The 12,470-nt window shown below is 42.9% G+C and overlaps 1 non-coding gene across 1 annotated transcript; it reads right to left on the bottom strand.

The window, feature by feature from the left end:
- Positions 1–4,917: 4,917 nt before the first annotated feature.
- Positions 4,918–4,990, bottom strand: Trnar-ccg. The gene has a single exon. It is a non-coding gene; the product is annotated as a tRNA-Arg (tRNA).
- Between the last annotated feature and the right edge of the window lie 7,480 nt (positions 4,991–12,470).

Genomic DNA, 12,470 nt, shown 5'->3' with positions numbered 1-12,470 from the left:
TTTACGACAGATCTAAAATTTCAGATGTGGACGAAGCCTTTTTGGACGATTTCAAAAAACTCAGAGATTGCAGGCTCTCTTCGTCACAGCTGAAACTTCCCAATTAATTACAGGGCCCAGACAATCATCAATGGTTCAGACAGAGAACTCATTCGTCATTCACTCTAGAATAAAATGGTCACAAACCTTATTTCTGAGGAAAATTGTATATTGAATCCATTTCCGTACATGTTCCGTTTTCTGTTGGTTCCAAGTCTCATGTAATTTTCTTTTACAGGTTTGTCTTTCTCTTTATCTATCCCGCTAGCGCCACAAACTTTCCTAGCTCGCTTTAGCGCGAAGAATAGTAAATAAATCTCCTTTAGCAATCCGACAATCTTCCAACCGATACTTCCGAAGCTATTCCTCTCTCTCTCTATAATAACCATGGAGCATACATTTCTGTACCTCTGTTGTTCCAAAGAATAAACGTACTAGAAAAATACCTTGGCGTCGACGAGCTGTCGGCGCATATATTACTAGAAAATCTGATCAGATACTTTTCAAACGTAAATACATGTGGATGATTTAGTTGACCATTATTAATTATTGCGTGGTAGAGGGTAATTTTCCGTGGGGATTACACCACCTGGTAGAATTTTGCACAGAGCACAACTTAATCATAGCTAACACTTGGTTCAAGAATCATAAAAGAAGACTGTATACATGGAAGAAGCCTGGAGATACTGACAGGTTTCAAATAGATTATATAATGGTAAGGCAGAGATTTAGAAAGCAGGTTTTAAATTGTAAGACATTTCCAGGGGCAGATGAGGATTCTGACCACGATCTATTCGTTATGAAGTGTAGATTAAAACTGAAGAAACTGCAAAAAGGGGGGAATTTAAGGAGATGGGACCTGGATAAACTGAAAGAACCAGAGGTTGTACAGAGTTTCAGGGAGAGCATAAGGGAACAATTGACAAGAATGGGGAAAGAAATACAGTAGAAGAAGAATGGGTAACTTTGAGGGATGAAGTAGCGAAGGCAGCAGAGGATCAAGTAGGAAAAAAGATGAGGGCTAGCAGAAATCCTTGGGTAACAGATGAAATATTGAATTTAATTGATGAAAGGAGAAAATATAAAAATGTAGTAAATGAAGCAGGCAAAAAGGAATACAAACGTCTCAAAAATGAGATCGACAGGAAGTGAAAAACGGCTAAGCAGTGATGGCTAGAGGACAAATGTAACGATGTAGCGGCTTATCTCACTAGGGGTAAGATATATACTGCCTGCAGGAAAATTAAAGAGACCTTTAGAGAAAAGAGAACAACTTGTACGAATATCAAGAGCTCAGATGGAAACCCAGTTCGAAGCAAAGAAGGGAAAGCAGAAAGGTGGAAGGAACATGCAGAGGGCCTATAAAAGGGCGATGTACTTGAGGGCGATATTATGGAAATGGAAGAGGACGTAGATGAACATAAAATGGGAGATACAATGCTGCGTGAGGAATTTGACAGAGTTCTTAAAGACCAAAGTAAAGACAAGACCCCAGGCATAGACAACATTCCATTAGAACTACTGATAGCCTTGGGAGAGCCAGTCCTGACAAAACTCTACCATCTGATGAGCAAGATGTATGAGACAGGCGAAATTCCCTCAGACTTCAAGAAGAATATAATAATTCCAATCCCAAAGAAAGCAGGTGTTGACAGATGTGAAAATTACCGAACTGTCAGCTTAATAAGTCACGGCTGCAAAATACTAACACGAATTCTTTACAGACGAATGGAAAAACTAGTAGAAGCCGACCTCGGGGAAGATCAGTTTGGATTCTGTAGAAATATCGGAACACGTGAGGCAATACTGACCCTACGACTTATCTTAGAAGCTAGATCAAGGAAAGGCAAACCTATGTTTCTAGCATTTGTAGACTTAGAGAAAGCTTTTGACAATGTTGAGTGGAATACTCTCTTTCAAATTCTGAAGGTGGCAGGGGTAAAATACAGGGAGCAGAAGCCTATTTACAATTTGTACAGAAACCAGACTGCAGTTATAAGAGTCGAGGGGCATGAAAGGGAAGCAGTGCTTGGGAAGGGAGTGAGACAGGGTTGTAGCCTATCCCCGATGTTATTCAATCTCTATATTGAGGAAGCAGTGAAGGAAACAAAAGAAAAATTCGGAGTAGGTATTAAAATCCATGGAGAAGAAATAAAAGCTTTGAGGTTCGCCGATGACATTGTAATTCTGTCAGAGACAGCGAAGGACTTGGAAGAGCAGTTGAGCGGAATGGATAGTGTCTTGAGAGGAGGATATAAGATGAACATCAACAAAAGCAAAACGAGGATAATGGAGTGTAGCCGAATTATGTCAGGTGATGCTGCAAGAATTAGATTAGGAAATGAGACACTTAAAGTAGTAAAGGAGTTTTGCTATTTAGGGATCAAAATAACTGATGATGGTCGAAGTAGAGAGGATATAAAATGTAGACTGGCAATGTCATGGAAAGCGTTTCTGAAGAAGAGAAATTTGTTGACATTGAGTATAGATTTAAATGTCAGGAAGTTGTTTCTGAAAGTATTTGTATGGAGTGTAGCCATGTATGGAAGTGAAACATGGACGATAAATATTTTGGACAAGAAGAGAATAGAAGCTTTCGAAATGTGGTGCTACAGAAGAATGCTGAAGATTAGATGGGTAGATCACATAACTAATGAGGAAGTGTTGAATAGGATTGGGGAGAAGAGAAGTTTGTGGCACAACTTGACTAGAAGAAGGGATCGGTTGGTAGGACATGTTCTGAGGCATCAAGGGATCACCAGTTTAGTATTGGAGGGCAGTGTGGAGGGTAAAAATCGTAGAGGGACACCAAGAGACGAATACACTATGCAGATTCAGAAGGACGTAGGTTGCAGTAGATACTGGGAGATGAAGAAGCTTGCACAGGATAGAGTAGCATGGAAAGCTGCATCAAACCAGTCTCAGGACTGAAGACCACAACAACAACAACAACATAAGCGATATGACCTCTAGTATTACCGGTAATTCTAAAATATTTCTGTTTGCTGATGACACTAGCTTGGTAGTAAAGGATGTAGTGTGCAAATAGTGTAGTTCATGACGTAAGTTCATGGCTTGTAGGAAATAAACTAACGCTAAATCACAGTGAGACTCAATTTTTACATTTGCTAAGACAGTTCAGCAAAATCTGACGTTTTAATTTCACAGAATGGGCATATGAGTAATGAAACTGAACAGTTCAAATTTGTAGGTATTCAGGCAGATAGTAAACTGTCGTGGAAAGCCCATGTTCAGGATCTTATTCAAAGATTTAAAGCTGCCATTTTTACTATTCGAACGGTATCTGAAGTAAGTGATCGTTCAACATGAAAATTAGTCTACTTTGCTTATTTTCATTCGCTTATGTCTTATGATATTATATTCTGGGATAACTTTTCCCATTCTCACAGGATATTTTTGGCTCACAGACGGGCAGTTCGGCAATAATTGGTGTAATTTCGCGAACCTCTTGTCGAACCCTGTTCACTAGTCTGGGTATTCTGACATTGCCCTCTCAATTCTTTACTGCCGTTCTTGTGAACAATATCAGCTTATTGCTAAGAGTTAGCAGCTTTCACTCAGTTAATACTAGGCCGAAATCCAATCTGCATTTGGATCGCACTTTCTTAACTCTTGTGCAGAAATGTGTGCAGTACATTGCTGCATCCATTTTCAATAAGCTACCACAAGAATTGAAAAATCTTTGCAGCAATCGACGAGCTTTCAAATAGAAACTGAAGATCTTCCTCATGGGTCACTTCTTCTATTCTGTTGATGAGTTCCTTGAAATATTAAGCTGATTCCAATGTGATATTGTTCATTGCGTTTACTTATGGCTTGTTTTTTTCGGGTTCATAAATAATTTATTTTATCTATTATTACTTTTTTTAATTTCATTTACTGACACGTTCCATAACCTTGGAGATTTGGTCCTCCATTTGGTCCTACGGAACTAGACGTGTATTTAAATAAATTAATCACGTTAAATACGAAGGAGTGTACTGTGATGCGCAGTACTGTTGTTGATAATCTATTTCCTTGTAGGTGAGCAACACCGACAATTGTGCATTGGGCAATAACGTTTGTCTAATATCTTGCAGTGTTGTTTATTAATACTTTCGTCTGCATGCATCGTGATTTAATTTTCTAGCTACGGATCTGGGAAACGGTAATGGACAGTACATATAAAACGAGTTAACTTGATATCGTTGCTCACCTCAAGGCCACAACTTTTCATACAATTGAATACAGACATGAACACAAAGTCACTTGAAAAATAACTCGCGGAACGTGAAACAAGCAAGGATACCATCCTACTAAAGTAGTGGAAAAAAGGCAAATCACGACTGGTCGCAGTCTGCTCTGTACTGGCTTACAATTTCCGACATTTGCAAACATAAGCATATTTGACGTATCAGTCTTTGACAGTCCAACTGAGGATATCGTTTAGAGTGTAAGTCTCTGTGTTGTACACATTACTCGTTTAAAACAACGTTTCTGTTCTGAGTCACTATACCGTTACTGTCTGTTGTGTTGAACAGGGCAGTGTTGAGGCTTGGTTGACAGTTTAAGACAAATTTTAGTGTAGGATAGTGATTTGCGCTGAAAAATCAAATCTTTCTAATTGTGCTTACCACAAGAAATAAACTTTAAAAAGAGACGAGTCGCTTTTCAGGCGCACAGTCTCAGGCTTTCGCGCAACAACTGCATAATGGGTACAGTTATCTTTTCTTACCCTTCGATTGCTGGATGGTGATTATTTTGTTTCCCATGTTTTCTACGCTCATATCCTGTCTAGCATTCAGACAGTCGCAGCATCGTCTTTGTTTCAAGTACTCCTTTGAGAATCATAAGCGAAGGGAGAAGTAAAAATTGTTGTACTCCTGGTGGGACTCGAACCCACAATCCCCGGCTCCGGAAACCGATGCCTTATCCATTAGGCCACAGGAGCAGGCGGCAACTGGCTTCCTTATCAAGCACACGAAGCAAAGTACTAGACGACTTGTATCGTTGTGGGTCTGATAAGCGAGATAACGTTTGTCGGGGGGGGGGGGGGGGGGGGGCAGACGTCCCTTGCCTAATCACACACGGAGCTGCTACGCGTTTCATCGGTCGCTCGTTGGCGCGTTGTTAGTGGAATGAATACGAACAATCGGATAATGCGACAGCATAGTAAAGTTTTACATAAATGGAAAGTTGCTTTACAGGCATTAGCAAATTTCCCATTAATCTATATGAACGGTACAACGGTAAAAAGTTATTGCGGATTTAGTATCATCGTATCAGCTGTTGATTATTACGAAAACATGGTAGTAACATGAACGATATCGTGTAACGAAGACTTCATACTGTTTTGCGGATTCTCATAAAGTATATATCAGATTACCAGAAGAGTCGCTCACAGAGGTAGTACTTATGCAGTCTAGAATATGAGTGGCTTTCAACGCTGGGTCGCTTTACATTCACGTTCACCCTTAACATTCTACAGCAAATCATTGGTTATCAGAAGAACGTCAGAAATGGGAACGTTCTCCCAAATATACCGGAGGTGAACCTCTTCTGCCCCACTCCTAGATCTCCGGGGGTTGATTGAAAAGAAGCCCCCCGTCGTCTTTGATAGGGAATGAAAGAGCCTTATTGTGCGCTGGACAGAGGATACTTGTAGTTCAGAATCTTTGTCGTCCACCCTGTTCCGATCGTGGATGCAGAGCGTAAAGAAACGCCATTTCACTTTCGTTTCCTCTTGTTGTTCAGGCCAAATACACTTGGCGCCAAACACATAAATGCTACAGGAACAGAAACCCCAGTCAGTTACCGTTATGTGGCTTGCTCGCAGGCTGCAACTGTATAGCTTTTAAGGGCCGAACTGGGTTGGATAAAAACAACGGCAAAAATATACATCGCTATCCAAATTAGCAACAGTTTACAATGGTTTATTAACAGTAGCTTGACAATTCGTAATTGAAATCGGATGATATGTATAGTTCAAATTTCACTTGCACTGATCTGTTTTTCAACCTGGTCTAGTGCTAAATCCAGTAATCGATGACTAACGTGATTTACATAATGTCTTTTACGGCTCTTCTTAAGATTTGTCTTAAGGCAGTCGCTGAGACGGGGTCCTTTGTTCTGCATCTACACATCTACATCTACATTTATACTCCGCAAGCCACCCAACGATGTGTGGCGGAGGGCACTTTACGGGCCACTGTCATTACCTCCCTATCCTGTTCCAGTCGCGTATGGTTCGCGGGAAGAACGACTGTCTGAAAGCCTCCGTGCGCGCTCTAATCTTTCTAATTTTACATTCGTGATCTCCTCGGGAGGTATAAGTAGGGGGAAGCAATATATTCGATACCTCATCCAGAAACGTTGAAGAAATGTTGAAGTACTGCCCTTGATTTACTCAATGAAGCCACCTGGAAACTAAGAGGGTTTTTCGGAAAGTAGATTCCGATCGGTCTTGAAATGGAAACAACAGTGAAAATCCGCCAAAGGTTTGCACAGATTTGTTAGGCAGTATCTCTAGTATGCCCCTCGATAGCTTCACGTCTTCCTTTCCCCCATATGAATGCACAGTGAGCGCGTAAAAATACCTGGGACAATAGTGTCTTCCGTCAAGTATGATGGTCTGGTGAGAAATTGCGCCAGAGTCATGGAGCCCACATAACACAGCCGTCTTGCGGTTCATTCTTCGTGACAATTCTCGGCCGCACTCTGCAGTGGCAATGAAGATACTCCTGCAGTATGTAGATAAGGTATACAAAACTGCAACCAGTCACTTTTTTGAATAATTGTGTTTTATTCCATGAACCGGTTTTCGAACCTTTTCAGGTTCATTTTCAGATGGTTTCAGGAAGTTACATCATTGTTGCTAGCATAATGCTGGTTGCTGGCTTGTGACAGTATAGGTGGGTTTTCTCGGTTGGTGTCCATCTGTCTGCCTCCACTTTGATGTCCAGTTGTTGTATCACTACACACACTTCCACACAAACTATGTTAATTACACTCTGACAGCGAGACTTTTCCAGCATCGAGCATGCGCTCTGCAAATGGAGGCAGACAGATGGACACTAACCGAAAAAAGCCTCCTATATTGTTGCAAGCCAGCACCCAGTACTATGCTAGCAATAATGACGTAACTTCCTGAAACCATCTGAAGATGAACCTGAAAAGGTTCGAAAACCGGTTCATGGAATAAAACATAATTATTCAAAAAAGTGACTGGTTGCAGTTTTGTATAACTTACCTACATTGTACATACAGTCACGGTTCTAAACTATCCGCAATGGATAAGCATAATCTGCTCCTGCAGTGTTTTAGATCGGAAGTGTTTGATCATCCACAATACAGCCCGCAAATGTATACCCCTGAGTTTCATCTCTGCTCACATGGACCGCTGGCTATAATCACAACATCTTGGCACAGACAACCAGCTGCAGACCAGCGTGGGGAATTGGCGGAAAGCACAGGTGGCTGCCTTTTATGACGAGTGTATTGGAATGTTGGCACAAAGCTACGACAAATGTCGAAGTTGGAGCGGTGACTATGTACAAAAGCAGCTGGACGGTTGGTTTACTGTGGCCAATAAAATGTTTTCGATTTTGACATTGGTTTCCATTTCGCGACCAGTCGGAAATTACTTTCCGAGTAACCCTCGTATGTGTGTGCCGCAAGGCGGATCTAGGACACAGTTCATATTGTGCGTCCTGTTATGGAGCGTGACTAAACTATGTTGCGCCTGAAGCGTAGGCAGCTACGCGCACTTCTGTGTAAGCTCTAGTCTGTAGCTTCTAGATGACATAGCAGCTCTTATGGATGACTCTCACTGAGGTCATACGACATGCGGCACAGGAACAACCTGCACTGGTGGAGCGCTTAGAAAAGTAGTTCAAACGACATATCTGATTAACACTGGAATAACAACGATACGACACCAACATAAATCTCTACCGAACTGACTGGCGCAAGAGGCACAGACGGATGCTTCACGCAACTGCCCCGTACGATAAGAAGTTCGAGTCACCATGAATGCTTCAAAAAAAAAAATTATTCTGTGTAAATGGAGAAAAGCTATATGTATCTCTCTACTTAGTCTCTCAGTACATTATTTACGTTTTGCGTAAAGCACGGTTTTTAGATACACATATGTTCTTTGATATGCAGTCATTCTCATTTGATTCTAAGGAAACTATTTTCTTTAAAAAGATTGATTTTCTTTCACTTCTTCTAGTCCCATATTAAAGCTTGATAATGGACTGATTTCCTTTTCGGTGCTATGCGTGGTTATTACGACACCTGACAAATAAGTAAACCACTGGACATACACTCCTGGAAATGAAAAAAAGAACACATTGACACCGGTGTGTCAGACCCACAATACTTGCTCCGGACACTGCGAGAGGGCTGTACAAGCAATGATCACACGCACTGCACAGCGGACACACCAGGAACCGCGGTGTTGGCCGTCGAATGGCGCTAGCTGCGCAGCATTTGTGCACCGCCGCCGTCAGTGTCAGCCAGTTTGCCGTGGCATACGGAGCTCCATCGCAGTCTTTAACACTGGTAGCATGCCGCGACAGCGTGGACGTGAACCGTATGTGCAGTTGACGGACTTTGAGCGAGGGCGTATAGTGGGCATGCGGGAGGCCGGGTGGACGTACCGCCGAATTGCTCAACACGTGGGGCGTGAGGTCTCCACAGTACATCGATGTTGTCGCCAGTGGTCGGCGGAAGGTGCACGTGCCCGTCGACCTGGGACCGGACCGCAGCGACGCACGGATGCACGCCAAGACCGTAGGATCCTACGCAGTGCCGTAGGGGACCGCACCGCCACTTCCCAGCAAATTAGGGACACTGTTGCTCCTGGGGTATCGGCGAGGACCATTTGCAACCGTCTCCATGAAGCTGGGCTACGGTCCCGCACACCGTTAGGCCGTCTTCCGCTCACGCCCCAACATCGTGCAGCCCGCCTCCAGTGGTGTCGCGACAGGCGTGAATGGAGGGACGAATGGAGACGTGTCGTCTTCAGCGATGAGAGTCGCTTCTGCCTTGGTGCCAATGATGGTCGTATGCGTGTTTGGCGCCGTGCAGGTGAGCGCCACAATCAGGACTGCATACGACCGAGGCACACAGGGCCAACACCCGGCATCATGGTGTGGGGAGCGATCTCCTACACTGGCCGTACACCACTGCTGATCGTCAAGGGACACTGAATAGTGCACGGTACATCCAAACCGTCATCGAACCCATCGTTCTACCATTCCTAGACCGGCAAGGGAACTTGCTGTTCCAACAGGACAATGCACGTCCGCATGTATCCCGTGCCACCCAACGTGCTCTAGAAGGTGTAAGTCAACTACCCTGGCCAGCAAGATCTCTGGATCTGTCCCCCATTGAGCATGTTTGGTACTGGATGAAGCGTCGTCTCACGCGGTCTGCACGTCCAGCACGAACGCTGGTCCAACTGAGGCGCCAGGTGGAAATGGCATGGCAAGCCGTTCCACAGGACTACGTCCAGCATCTCTACGATCGTCTCCATGGGAGAATAGCAGCCTGCATTGCTGCGAAAGGTGGATATACTAGTGCCGACATTGTGCATGCTCTGTTGCCTGTGTCTATGTGCCTGTGGTTCTGTCAGTGTGATCATGTGATGTATCTGACCCCAGGAATGTGTCAATAAAGTTTCCCCTTCCTGGGACAATGAATTCACGGTGTTTTTATTTCAATTTCCAGGAGTGTATTTTGAAAACTTTGCAGTGAAAAATGTAGTCTTGGTCAGTTCAAGTTTGGTTATATGTCATAGTCTGTTGCACACGAAATATAGCTAACACATCGAAATTGTTTTTGACGGCAGTAGGAGAGCGATACCTCTTTCCACTCTCGAGAATCTACGTAGGATATTCTGAACGTTGTCCATGCCGAGATTGGCAGCTATGCGCCTAGTACGAGGTTATTGTCACCTACCTGCCTGCTATGCAAAGTGCGGTGCTGCCTGATGTTTCTCTTTCTCGTATGCTGCCGATACGAGCCGAAGCTTGGAATGAAAAACTTACTAAAATAAAAAGCCACTGCGGGTCATCAGTTAATGATGTCAACTGGATGCTTTTTCAGTCTGTGCTCTCTCATTTCAAGAACCTATGTGAGAGGTGTAAAAGCAAAAATCCTATTAATTCTGTATGAGCAGCTGGACGAAGCAGAGAGAACGCGTCGGGAGTTTCCTTAAAGTCAAGAGTTTCTTCCATTTCTTGAAACACATTGTCTACCCCTGCGGTTGTCTACCCCCACGCAAAGTTCACCAACTACTGCTACGCCATCGATGATGCCTGAACTCACTTCAAAATCTGTCGTTTCTTCCGAATACTCATCAAATTGGATCATATACTATTTTACGAAATTGAGCAGTTGTATAAACACTATGCTATATTAATTTTTGACCGTTTTTTACATATGTACAAAATTGAATAAAATACGGTATTTTGTTATTTTATCAATATTGGATATTACAAACTCTGTAGCTGTTAACGATAGTTGGTGAATGACGCACCCAGCAACAAATAGCTCTTAGATGTTTTATTTTAGTGCCATAACCGGTTTCGGACTACCAAGCCCATCTTCAGGTAACTAATATCTTTCCTTACATAGCAGGTTAGATGAAAGACATGTCGTCTGCTCCAAACTGCATATGTGATTCAAAATAGTCATGTTAACTTACACACTTCCCAGAAGACGATATACATAGAGCACAAAACAGATAGCCACCTACTGTAACATATGTAAGTGAACATAAATATTTTGCCTACAGTGGTATAGTTTGTTGAACTGTAGCGTCATAATCAGTTATGAACGACGGCTACATTGGAACAGAAGAATACATAACATCGAAAGAAAGAAATAAAGTCCAATATGAGACTCTAAGCCGCTTTATCCCCGTATATGGCAACTTAGGACTTCAGAGCTTGCTGACATAAGATCATCAATGATACATCGTACACTATATTTTCTACATTTGTATGAGAGCTCTTTAAGTGTTGAACTCCACAGTCATACAAGGTTGATAACGTGGAATAATCTCTTTTCTGCAGATTGCATTTCGGACTTTTTCTAAGCCTGTTCAACTTTTCTTCAGTGAAGCTAGTGGCTAGATTTTCAGTAGTGTCAACTAAAGGTTTTCAATCCTCATCTTCCACGTAGATAATCGAGTACACGTCTCTTACTGATTATTATCTGTTGCCCTCATGAAACTATACCTGATGTCAGTTATGTAGGAGGAGTACGGTGACCGTATAATGGGTGTTTTACGGAGGTAAATACCTTATACCTTTCTCCGTATATATCTACACAGGTGTCAAAATCAAACCAACAAAGGAAATTTTGCAAGGTTGCGTTCATTTGGCCACAAAACAGTGTTAACCATTCTACGAACAGCAAGTCTCCAGCAATAAAGGTCACTCTGCTGAGGCCTTCCGTACACCGTTTGCCTCGATACAACACGTCCGGGGAATGCTGCGAGGTCAGATACCAGAAGCGGTACAGTACAAGGAAGTATCGTCGCTCCCTTACAGCCAAACACTCTTTCTCATGTCACATGTGGTCGGCACTGACCTGCTCTCCAGGATACAGTTTCAGTCTCTATGAACTGTCTCATCATTTGAGAAGCAATAGAACGAGCCACATTAAATCGTCGTGCCACATCAGTTTGCGACTCTCCTGCTTCAATTCTTCCTGTGGCCCTCCACAGCACAGCCATACTGCACCGCGTGTGACTAGGCACACAGCGATTGCGGGTGTGAAGGTACCCTGCAAACACTCTCCACCTTGATAGGTGCCCTGACGTCATTGCTGAAGCGGTTGTCTGTTGATCGCAATGCCATCTTCTCTGTAGAATACGACCGTAACGATATCTGTTGACAGTTTGTTTATATCGTGAATTAGGCACAGGGCGGCGAAATAGCACGGTGAACTTCACGCCTGAAGTTTGGAGTGACCGTTCCAGCTAAATGGTAGAGTTTATACCACTGTGTAGGTTTCACAGGTCCAGTAATGGGTTTACACGCCTCGTTAAGAGAACTAGCCACTTTTATGCATGGTCAGTGTAATGGAGTGGTGGAACTATCCACTCGTTAATTAAAACTACAGCTTTATTTTTGTGTTACGCTGTAGGTGTATATGACAACCTTGTTCGGTAGAACACCTTTAGACGACACTACTGAAAATCTAGCCACTAGTTTCAATGCAGAAAAGTTGAACAGGCCTAGAAAAAGGATCGAAAGTCCGAAAGGCAATCTGCAGAATAGAGATTATTCCACATTATCAACCTTGTATGACTGTGGAGTTCGACACTTAAAGAGCTCTCATACAAATGTAGAAAATATAGTGTACGATGTATCATTGATGATCTTATGTCCACAAGCTCTGGAGTCTTAATGGTT

Source organism: Schistocerca americana, chromosome 1 (assembly GCF_021461395.2).
Source record: "Schistocerca americana isolate TAMUIC-IGC-003095 chromosome 1, iqSchAmer2.1, whole genome shotgun sequence".
Taxonomy (NCBI): domain Eukaryota; kingdom Metazoa; phylum Arthropoda; class Insecta; order Orthoptera; family Acrididae; genus Schistocerca; species Schistocerca americana.
This window is presented reverse-complemented; position numbering and strand designations above follow the sequence as displayed.